Consider the following 12013-nt stretch of genomic DNA (forward strand, 5'->3'; position numbering starts at 1 on the left):
AGGCCCTGGATAACAGTTCCAGTTTGGATGTGGCTTAAGACGGCAGAAATCTTAGGGGAATGAATGATGAGATTTCAGCATCACTGAATTGTCCCCAAGTCCTGGCCTGACCCTCTTCCATATCTGGACAAGCCCTCCCGCCACCTCCCAGCCCCTAGCTAGCTTTTCCAATCTGTTTCTAAAGAGCCAAGTCAAAAAGGCAGTTACACTCTCAGGGTATGTCTACACTGCAATTAAAAACCTGCTGCTGGCCCGTGCCAGCTGACTCAGGCTTGTGGGGCTCAGCTATTTAACTGTGGTGTAGACATGTAGGCTTGGGCTGGAGTCTGTGTGGTGAGAGGGTCCCAGAGCTCAGGCTGCAGCCTGAGCCAGAACAAAAGTCTATACTGCAATTAAACAGTCCCTTAGCACGAGCTCCGCGAACCTCAGTCAGCTGGCATGGGCCAGCCATGGGTATCTAATTGCAGAAAAGATATGCCCCCAGACTCCAATCCTGCAATGAGCTCAGTGCAAGCAAACCTCTGCACCCATTCCATGCAGCGCTGACATCAACAAAGCTCTGCTCAGTCTCAGGGATTTGCCCCCTTGGAGCACATTACATGACCGGGGCTTTAGCTTTTGAAAACAGCCTGGTAGACCTTTGTCACCAAGGTTTCAAATAAGTGTATTTGTATGCACTGTTGTTCATGCAGAATCATCACAGGATGTCGCCTGGCTCTGCAGGGTTGCATGGGGCCAGATTTTTAAAGCACTCCATGCTGGCCCAATCTGCTCTCATTGCAGTTTTGCCCATGATTCCAGTGAGCGCAAAGCTAGGCCAGTGCTGACCATGGTGGTAAACACACCAGCACCCTGTATACACTAGAGTTTCCACTGTTGTTTTCACTGGTGGAGATTTCTTGCAAATTGCCATGTAGACTCAGCCTTAGGGCTAGAGCGCCCCTCCCCACACATCACTCCTTCAGTGTTCCATGGGGTAAAGTTTTTCCCTACATGAACTGTAGCAATCATTTGCCGTTGTACTGTTGTGGAGACTGCATGAACCAGAGGTGGCAGAACCCAAGGGCTCCAGAATCCCATTTCATTGACACATCACTGTCTGGAAGTTGAAGCTAGGTAAATTCGGACTGGAAAGTACCGATTTTGAATAGCAAGGGTAATTAACCATTGGAACAATTTACCAATGGCTGAGGTGGAGTCTCCATCATTTTAAAACCAGATTGGATGTTTCTCTGAAAGATCTGGTCTAGTTCAAACAGGAATTAACTCAGGGAAGTCTTATGGCCTGTGTTATGCTGGAGGTCAGACTAGATAACCGCAATGGTCTCTTCTGGCCTTAGAATCTATGACTATGAGTCACATGTGTTACACGTTTATTTCAAGTGTAATCAATGAAGGGGGGATTTTTTTCTCTCTCCCTTTTGGCTTCTTTTGAAATTCACTGGAATCTCACACAGAAACTAGCGTCTATTTCAGCCTTCGAGTTTCTTTCGGATCTTGCCACACGAACGACCTGCGGTCGCTTTCTTAAGAAAAACCAAAACCGCAAGGAAACCCAATGCAAAATCCCTAGTTATTAAACACCTTGCTAGCTGTGGCCTCCTATGACCCAGTCACTGTGCAGCAGCAACAGGAACATGTTTCTTGCATGATGGCAGAGAGGGGGGGAAATAGGACGTATGCCCCTTTCCTCCACTCCTAACGCCCCTGTTTGTAGTTGAGAGGATGGCAGCGGTCTCTGAAGACTGAAGATCATAGAATCATACAATTGTAGGACTGGAAGGGACCTTGAGAGGTCATCTAGTCCAGCCGTCTGCACTCATGGCAGGACTATGTAATAACTAGACCATCCCTGACAGGTGTTTGTCTAACCTGTTCTTAAAAACCTCCAATGACGGAGATGGGGGAGGTGGTCAATTGGCTGCTTAAGACGCTGGAGAGGAGATAAGAAGAAGGCTCCTGGCCCGCCACTCCAGAGAAAGGGCTTAAAGCAACCTGGGTGTGGGAAGGATTGGAACTGGGGAGCAAGAGAGGTCTGCAGAGTAGGCCTAGGCTGATCCCTGATGATATTTTTCAATGTGGGGGTCTGAAAGTTAAGCTTCCCGAATATGAATATTGTCTGAATCAGAATAATGCAGCATCTGCCCATCTCTGTCATGCAGCATTTCTATATCAATGACATAGACAGTGGCCTTGTACAGTGTGGCACAGCTGGCCTCTCCAGCATGATGTCAGCAGGTGATGGTGCATCTGCTCAGCCCTCCAGTGTGAAAATCCCTCACCACAGAAACCCACTGAACTTCATCTCTGCACTGTTTGGGGAGTGCCTGTAAAGTTCTTCAGTGTTTCTTCAATAACCTGGATTGGCCATTTATCCCTCTACTCTTTCAATCCCTCTCCTGGACCGGGCCCATCCTGTGTTCATGCATTCAGAGCTTGGCATTTCAAGGTGGGCTAATTCTAGTGCACTTGTTTCTATTAGGTTGTACAGTACTCCAGGCACTTTGACCAGGGGCGAGATTGGCAGTATGCCTACAATTAATGATGAATTGAAATATACATTAATCATTATTATTATTATTATTATTATATGTGTTTGTAGTAGGTGAGAGGTATGAAATATGGCCACTGCAAGAACCAGACATTTGCTTTTTTTTTTTTTTTTTTTTTGGATTTGTGGTGCTTTTATATTAATAGCCAAAGAGTTGCAGAGTCCGAAAGAAACAATTAGCCAGAGAGACCAGCATTCTAGGATCTAGGGAGGAGAAAAAGAGATTATATGAAATGCTGAACAAGGCAGAAAAAATAGATACATGGATGTGTATGGAGATAGACAAACACAAAGAAAGAGGGGGCTGTATGGGATAGACAAACAGACAGGACAGATAGATGCGTATGGGGACACACAGATGTGTATATGAACAATTAGATAAAGTATGAGGACAGACAGAGTGGTGTGTATGGGGATAAACAGATGTGTGTGTGGACAGAAGACAGAGCGGGGTGTATGGGGACGGACAGACAGAGCTGTGTGTATGAGGACAGACAGATGTGTGTGTGGACAGACAGAGTGGTGTGTATGAGGATAGACAGCAAGAGGTGTCTGGGGACAGACAGAAGGAGCTGTGTGTATGAGGATAGATGTGTATGGGGAAGGACAGACAGAGCTGTGTGTATGAGGACAGACAGATGTGTGTGTGGACAGACAGAGTGGTGTGTATGAGGATAGACAGCAAGAGGTGTCTGGGGACAGACAGAAGGAGCTGTGTGTATGAGGATAGATGTGTATGGGGAAGGACAGACAGAGCTGTGTGTATGAGGACAGACAGATGTGTGTGTGGACAGACAGAGTGGTGTGTATGAGGACAGGTAGCTAGAGGTGTCTGGGGACAGACAGACAAAGCGGTGTGTATGAGGATAGATGTGTATGGGGACAGACAGAAGGAGCAGCGTGTATGGGGGTAGATGGGTCTGGGGACAGACAGACAGAGCGGTGTGTATGAGGACAGATGTGGCTGGGGACAGACAGACACGGGTGTTCTCTCTCCCCAGCGCTGGCTCCTTGACGCCCCGTGCCATGCAGTGCCGGTCCGGGCTCGGCTGCGCTGCAGGGCAGAGGCAGAGGCAGCCGCTCAGCCCCGCCCCGCCCGCGGCCCGCCCCCGCCCAGCGCGTCCCGGTCCCTCGCTGGTGCAGCCCAGCGGCGGCTACGTTGCCTCGGCTCCATCCCGGCCATGGAAGCGGCTCGCTGCGGAGACCCAGCCCGGCGCCGCGGGCTGTAGCGCTGCCGCGGGACCCAGGATGGGCAGTGAGCCCCGGCGGGAGCTGCCCTGCAGGTGGGCGAGCGGAGCCCGGCTGGGGCTGGACGCCGGGGGGTGAGCGGAGCCCGGCTGGGGCTGGACGCCGGGGGGCGAGCGGAGCCCGGCTGGCCGAGCCGGGCTGCAGGGGGGCGGCTGGGGCATCGGTGGGGCTGGTGTCCCGGCAGGGCGGCGGGACCCGGGGGAGGGGGGCCCCGAGCGGGGAGGCAGCAGCTGCCCCTGCCCGGGCATTTCCCCTCAGCCCGGATGCGGATGGGTGCTGCCCACCCCCGAGCCTGTTAGCACCCTGCAGCCGGGCCGAGGGCGCCGTGCGTGGGGTGGGGTCTGACTCCAGGGCTGGGTGAGGTCTCGCCTGTTGACAGGAGCGATGGGGAAAGGCCCCGGGTGGTGCGATACAGAGGTGAGTCATTTCTGAAGCTTGTTTTTCTACCGGAGCCTGGGTGGGTGTGAAAAGTTCCTGGGCTGTTTGTGGGCCATCCCAGGTGTGGGACCCGGTTTGGGGGGGATGTCCCAGCTCAGCCCTGCCGGCGGGCGGGGAAATTCCAGGGGCTCTCCAGCCTGTCATTGCAGTGGCTGGATTTTTGAGCCTCTGTCTCTGCTGCCCCAGGTGGGAGAGCAAGCAGTGACCTGCTCCCCCCACTGCAGGAGGATGTTAAACAGTGGCCTGTTATGGCAGGATTGAATGCACTGGCTCTCCCAGGCCTGGAGTCCTGGAAATAACTGGAGAGGATTTGGGACCACATGCTTTTGATCAGTCCTAATCCATGTGTGATTTGTGAGAGGGGAGCCGCCTTCCCCTCCGAAGCAGCAGGGATTGAGAGGAGATGGGGGTAGGCACTAACGTGGAGACAGAATCCATCAAAAAACGCCACATAGGGAATGGAATGTGGTTTTGGACTCTGCCCAGATGGACACAGGAGTAAATCATACTCCTAGGAACATAGAATCTAGAAGCAGACAAGACCCACCAGGTCTTTTACATGCACGTGGCTCTCAGTTTGGGATTGTTCCCTGAGGAGCTTCATCCAATCTAGTGTAAATCTGGGCACCGTCCCTTCACCTTTCTCTGCGGCAGGAATTCCCCCAGTCGAATGGAGACCAATGAGCCACTCTCCTTTTGTGCGTCAATCTCCCGTCCCTAGTTAAACTTCACCGCAAGGATCATTTTGCCATGCAGCTGCAACTGGCTGGAGCTTGGATCCAGGCTGGTGCCCGTTTTGCTCTCGCTTGTCCTGACCACCTCCGAGAAAGGCTTAATGCAGATGTTATAAAGGAGGGAAAAGACTCAGTTGATTGAACTAGCTGCAGCGTACGAGATATACAGAAACAACCTCTCAGGCGTTATCTGCACTAGCATGTTTGTTCAAATTGCACACTATTACTAGCACTTGTTCAGCTTCACTGGCTGATTGTCTGTAGCACTGTGTCCCACTGTCACTACCAGCAGTCATGGTGCAACAGCAAGAGATGAAAGTTGGGGTTGCCTGCATTGCTGTGTCATGGTATCTCTGGTAGTGCTAAGCAGCAACAGTGTTATTGTTCAGTAGTGAGTTTTTTAAATAATATGTTTGTATATTCTGCAAGCTTCTATTTAGGAAAATGAAAAATGCCATAAAAAACATTTTGGGGAGAAAAGACACTATTTCAGTCTTTCACTTTTTTATAGTAATACTGAGGTGGCTCTGAAAACTGGTGCAGAAATTTGAATACTAACAATTCCAGAGCACGAAGCAGATGTGTGAATTTCAGATCAGAGTTTGTAATGAGAAATTTGGAAGGGAGGAGGATAAAAGGTAAAAATATAAAGGAGATTTATATTTGGCGCCTTCCGAGCCACATATGATAATCTTCAGAAGTTTGAGAGCTGGGCACACCTGCCAGGGCTCAGAGCTTCTGAAGCCACGAGCCCTGACAGGTGCCTCCTATGGGGCTGAAGCCCCCTAGACTCCCCTCCCTGCTGGGCAGAAGCCCCTCTCCCCTCCATCCCCCCTTGCCCAGGAGTGCTCAAATTACAGCCAGCTGGATAAGTATAGCTCCTGGATCTGTGCTATACAATCCATAGGTGCCCTGCTCTTTATGACGGAGGAGAAGTGGTGTGGAATCACAACAGGTCCAAGCGTGCAATGCTCTATCTTGGTCCAAGTGTTCAGGCCCCTTTGTATGCCTGGCTACGCAGCCTCCATGGATTGTGCCTGTGAATTAAAGATGAAGGCAGCTGCTATCTGCGTCACTTCATGTAAACTTGATGCAGCCTTTGGGCTCCTGGTGAGATGCCAGCGCAGCCTGTCAGTTGGGCAGAGTTTGGACATCCCTGATGTGATGGGAGGGGACAGCAAACACGTTGGAGCAGGGTCCTGAAGTTCTTAGCAAGCAACCAAAGAGAGAGGCTACATGGGAGGCAGGGACAGAAGCAAAACGAAACTATGTTGTGGCTTCTTCTACTTAACTTTATAAATAAAAATTCATGTTATGTGATGAAAAAGAAGAACTGAATCTAGATGAAAGCGTCAGAGGAAAATTACCACACTCTGCTCTCAGAAGAGCCTGGCTTTAACAAGTGCAGCGGAGTGCTTGCGGCTTTGAATAAACGAGCAAACTCTGTAGCTGTAATTGCACCACCGGTGTAGCTCCGCTAGTGGAAGAAACACTGTGGACACTAGCGTAGACAAGACTGGGTCATCTTTGTCATTGTGTCAGCTCAGTGACAGGAGTGCTTGCAGCGTTTGTATGGTACAGCCACAGATCAAGTGGGGCTAGGTTTCAACTTCTATATTTATTTAATAAAGTGGACATTTACCTGCCCCTAATGTGTGGGGTGAATAATTTATATCTTGGGGTTTTCCTTGTAAACTTTCAAGTGGATGCCCAGACGTGGGACGATGTGCAAGGCATATTGGGGCAAGCCCTGCAAGAGCATTTTCAAGTGTGTGCCTGGAGCAGTGTAAATTCTGTTGACTTTTAAGCTCTGGTCCTCTTCAAATGCTTCAGAGCTCTGTTTTTCCATTATCTGGAATAGGTGTGAGGATTGTATCAGGTTCCTTTAGAAACAGGGGCTCCCCCACTGGCTTAGCTCCACGGGTTGATGTGTGTTTTTCATCGCTAGCTGAAACTTTGATGCCCAGTTGTGTGGTTTATAGAGCTGTTTAGCTGGGGAGATTTCAGGGTTGGACATTTCGTCCTGATGGTTCTGGTAAATAGTACTGCTCATTGATACAGTTGCTGATCTCCTGCTTTTTCTTCTCTCTTAAAGAAGATTACCTCTCCCCTTCCTCAGGAGGCCCTGGATGGTGGTGATCTTCCATTGCCGAACAGAGTCCATCAATGCCACTCTTAGCTTGATGTGCAGCGCTCCTTCCCCATCCAGGAACTGAGAAAACTCTCTTTGCAGCCCTGACATCCTTTACTAGCCCAGTGACTGAGGGGGCTGGGCCTGGGGCTCTTAAGTGTACGAAAGTGTGATGAGTTAGCTCTAGAATCCCCAGGCTGCTGTACTAGCTACTTCCTGAAACCACACCAAATAACATGCACTTCATGGTTGCTGCAGGGCTGCACACAGTTGCTGCTGTGTGTTTTTGGTCAGTATGCTTCTGCATTGCGCACTGAGCTGCTGCTCAGGTGAATGGGCGGTAGTTAGCAGCATTCTTGCCTTGCGTACTGTGCACGCCACGCAATAGTGAAATGCTTAAAGATACACAAGGGCTGTTGCACGGGCAGCTTGGTGTCATCATCGTGCTGTGCTGTTGCCCCCTCTGTGAGGTGTCCCAGTAGGGTGGACACGACCTTCCCTCTCCTGGTCACGGGCCTAGTTGGTGGGGAAAAATCCATTTTTATTGTCCTCCTGGGGAGGAGAGCAAATGCAGTTTCCAAACTCACTTCCCGTTATAGACACCAAAAGGGGGCTTTTGTGTGTTGATGATCTTGTCTTTGGCTGCCAATTAACCCAGCATGAGAACTTGTCTCCCTAATGATGCTTCCATGGGACTCCTCTGGTGTTTTAATTGCAAAGATTTGAGCAGCTAGCAAGCGATGAACATGGAACGTACGCTGTGCAGTAGCTAAAAGACACAGTTCTTTGGCAAGCCTTCATTAGGAAATAAGGACGCTGGCAGGAATGCTTCCGAGATGCAATTTTCTTAATGAAAGCTACTGAATAGGGAGCCTCATGGGGAAGAACAGGCTCTTGCAGGGTGCTGCCAATTGCGCCTCTGTAGTGTTAATTTTGTATTTCCTCTTCATTGTTTCTAATACCCTTTTGGAAGCTTGCAGATAAACACTTTGTTTTCCTACTAATTGTGTCCTGTTTGCCAAGTAGTGGTTATAACACATGTTTTTTGGACTACATGAACTCCTAGGTTGTTAGTCTTTGATTTCAGGCTTTGCCATTTAAAAGGCAGCTTACATTTGCAGTAAGATGATCCCTATCATTAATATCACCATCTCTCAATGATCTCCCCATAGAGATTCGACAGGCAAAAGCATGGCTGACTTTTAAAATATATTTATGAGAACTGTAGCTGGAGCTTTCATGTGTGAAATTGATGCAGTACCCCTGTGAAAAGTGGTTTTGTAAAAAATGGATGGTCATGTTTGTGTCTTGATTGTTTTTGTGCCCAGTGTGCTACATTTTCAAGAAAGGTGGCTTATCTAAATGACAGCCCTGAAATCTCTCCCAGAATCTGAGAGTTAAGCTGGGTTCTGCCTTTCATGCCTCATGACCTGTAATAAAGATTCAAATTCTTCTCTGGGGCAGTTGGGCAACCTCACTGTTTGCATTGCATGCACACCTGTAACTAATTGGTTAGCTATGCTCCAGTTACAGGGATGATCAATTTATGCACAAGAAGGAATAAACTCCAGCATGGTCTTTCTTTCCCAGTTGTGCTGGTTCTGCAGGGGAACAAGGGGTAAAAGCAGAACACGTGTATTTTTGCCACTAACGAGGGCATATGTCATATTTTTGAGTTAAATAGGAAAACGGCATATGTTACTTGGCTAACTACTAATAGGCTATCCTCACTGTAGATCCACAGAGGGAAAGCTCTGTTGAAATGCTGCTGTCTGTTTGACACAGTTCTCAGCTGTCCTTGTGTTAGGAAGGATGTAACTTTCTTCCAGTTTTCCGTATCTTTTTTTTAATTTTTATTTTTTGATCAAACATGCTTCTCCCAAAGTTCTTTCTTTCTAACTGGTATCTTGAAGAGTTTGTACATCCCTTAACCTATTCCTTCAGCCACTGATGGTGTGTCTATTTAAACCATATCCTTGAGTCAGAGGCTATGCCACAAACAAGTTCTCATCCTTTCAGGTGGCATTTCCCTTTTCTCATTGTTTCTGGCAATCTGTATAAGTGAACCTGCACATGTGTTTCTTCACTAGCAGTGCCTTTGTGTTGCTAAACTTGGCAAATAATGGCTCAGTGTGAACTGAGGAAGACTGAGCTCCTTAATACAAGAGGGAGCATGATCTATTTAGGTAATGAAGTTGCAGTTCTTGGGTTAAGATAGGACTGCAATTCTGATTGAACATATTATAGCACTATAAATCTTGCCTTTTTAACACAAGGAGGCTGCCATCCTGCATTGGATCTGTGCAAATGGACCCCGCACAGAATGCTCTAGACATTATGTAGGGCTCTCTTTGGGACTGGCCACGTAGATCCAGTTGAAAGATCGGGCTTAAATTGCTGCTGAGACACTCGAGAGTCCATAGGAGATTCTCTACCAGGTTAAATTCATTTTAAGGTGGATCCAGTCTGGGTCGCTATTGTTGCTGGGTGAAAGGCAAAAGAAACAGTAGTCTGAAGAAATCACAGGGGCACAGTGGGCTCCAAATAACTCGTTGAACACAGCATGCGGGGCCCAGTTACTCAGACACACGGCAGCTCTGGCTGAGTTTTTTTTTTAGTAGAAGATCGTGGGCTCACTAACTATTGATATCAGTTTGGAGTAGGTGGTAACCCTTTAAATAAAGTACCTTTTATAAAAGTTTTGGGAGTGCTGGTGGTGACTGCAAAAATAGGTAACATCGCAGTCCCTAAAATTCCTCCCCTACAGTGAACTATTTAGTGAGCCTATTCAGCCTCCCATCACCCCTGTGAGATAGGGAAATGCTGTTATCCCCACTGTACAGATGAGGGACTTTGGCAAAAGAGAGACTTAAGGGTATCTCTATGCTGCAATCAGAGGTGTGACTGCAGCACGCGTGCGTGTACCTGAGCCAGCTTGGCTCTAGCTAGCTCCACTGACCATAGCAAGGAAGCTGCGGCCGCATGGGCTGCATAAGCCCATCCAGGACTCTGGGTGTGTACTCAAGCAGCTGGCTCATGTTGCTACAGCTTCACTGCTGTTGTTACTTGAGCTAGCTAGATCAAAGGTAGCCTGGGTATGTCTACATGTGCTGCAGTCACACCTCTGGCTGCAGTGGAGACAGAACCGAAGTGGCTTGGCCAGGTCACGCAGGAAGCCTGTAACAGAAGAGGGAACTGAACCCAGGTCTGGCAAGTCCTAGCACCCTGGGACATCCTTCCTCTCTTCAGGTGTGTGCTGGGATCTGCTCGTCTAGAAGACATTGCAGGACTGGAGCTTTGGTGGATAAATATGTTTCATTCCCTAGCTGCTCCTTGTATTATGATAATGTACAATCCAAGAAAGCAGACCTGGGCTTGTGTAGACTCCTTTTATTCTTGTATTCTCTTGTTCCAGAGAATGCTGAAGGTGAGACACAGAGAATTCCTTGATTCTTTTGATATTGTGGAACTGGCTTGCATGGGTGGGTAACTGGATGGATGTTGGACATTAAAACCCATCCCATCTTTAGAAATTAGCAAGACCATGCTAACCCTAGCCCAGCTCCAGGTCAGAAGGTGGAGTGGTCTTCAGCTGCAGCCTGGAGAGATGTTGCTGTCAGATCCATAGTTGCAGTTGCATGCAGTTTTGCAGGATAAATTGGGTTTAAACCCCTTTGTGAGCCATGAAAACAAATGTGGATCAGAATCACACTTTTACTCTGTGCTGGGGGAACTTCTGAAAAATGTCTCACCGTTGCTAACAGTGGCTTAGCCAAAGGTCAGTAGTGATAGGAACCCTAGCATAGATGAGGTTTCGGCTTTTGACATGGCTTTCAGTACCACTCAGTTTAACCTTGCTAGGAGCAAATCTAAATGATTGAGAACAATGAGGTCAGCAGCTGAAACAGTGTCCGTATTACCAATTAGGGCTCCCTCTCAGTGGGAAATGTTTACGCAAAGGGAGTTTTAGAAACAGGGCCTTAGGGTAAAGATTTAATTTGTTTTTTGTTTGTTTTTTTGGTTTTCTATTCCGTTTCAAGCAAATCTGTTTAGTACCTTAGGAGTTAAAAAACAACATTCAGGAACATTAGGGCTGGGGTTTTTTCCTGACCCTTCTGTCCTGCAGTGTCTTTGTTTCACCACTAGAAAACTTAAGCAGACACAAATTGCATGTGTAAGCTAGTTTTTAAAAATAACTCTATTGGGCAAAGTCATCACTCCATATTCGTATACGGAATTCACCAAAAAGAGGCAATGCAGAGTAGTGGGTAGAGCACTGGCACATGGGAGACATGGGTTCTATTCCCCACCCCACTATGTGATGTTGGGCAAGTCATTTAACCGTCCTCTATTTTTTACCATCTGACCTCCTTGTCTGTCTTGTCCTTTTAGACTGTAGTCTCTTTGGGACAGGGAATGTCTCTTATTATACATATGTACAGCACCCAGCACAATGGGGCCCTGATCTCAACTGGGTCTCGAGGTGCAAACAGTACAGCCAATTGGCAGGAAGGGAAATGACTTACCATGTTATCTTTTATGTGCAAATCTCTGGGGCTTTTAAGACAGGAGCACTTTGGAGAGAGAAATGAAGCTGGATGGCCAGTGGAGCAGTGAGATAATGGGAGGGGGATGATTACATGGTATTGCAGTATCACTGTATTCACTTATTCCTGGTACAAACCTACATGATGGGACCACCCACATGTACCTTTCACATGTTAAAACTCTGGTTTTCCCTTAATGCTCTGTCCTGGTGGAGCTGTTGCCATGTGTCCTTTCTTCTGCCCTCTCCTTTTATCTTTCCTTTGTGGCTGCTGTGGGTATCCATTCATGACTCCTTGAGGCTGGGCAGAACTTGGGCATGTGGCTGGGCACAGTGCCACAAGTGCAGGGAAGCAAAGCTTGATC

At 48.1% G+C, this 12013-nt stretch overlaps 1 protein-coding gene across 2 annotated transcripts in view; it reads left to right on the forward strand.

Moving 5' to 3' along the window:
• Positions 1-3676: 3676 nt before the first annotated feature.
• Positions 3677-12013, forward strand: part of PIK3R5 (phosphoinositide-3-kinase regulatory subunit 5) — a 97336-nt gene continuing 88999 nt past the window's right edge. Inside the window, exon 1 of one of the 2 annotated variants that reach the window (XM_075119367.1) lies at positions 3677-3834. The gene's annotated coding sequence lies outside the window, so the exon portion shown is untranslated. The remainder of the gene's footprint in view (positions 3835-12013) is intronic. The other variant, XM_048817471.2, reaches the window with a different exon arrangement.

Source organism: Caretta caretta, chromosome 14, assembly GCF_965140235.1.
Source record: "Caretta caretta isolate rCarCar2 chromosome 14, rCarCar1.hap1, whole genome shotgun sequence".
Taxonomy (NCBI): domain Eukaryota; kingdom Metazoa; phylum Chordata; order Testudines; family Cheloniidae; genus Caretta; species Caretta caretta.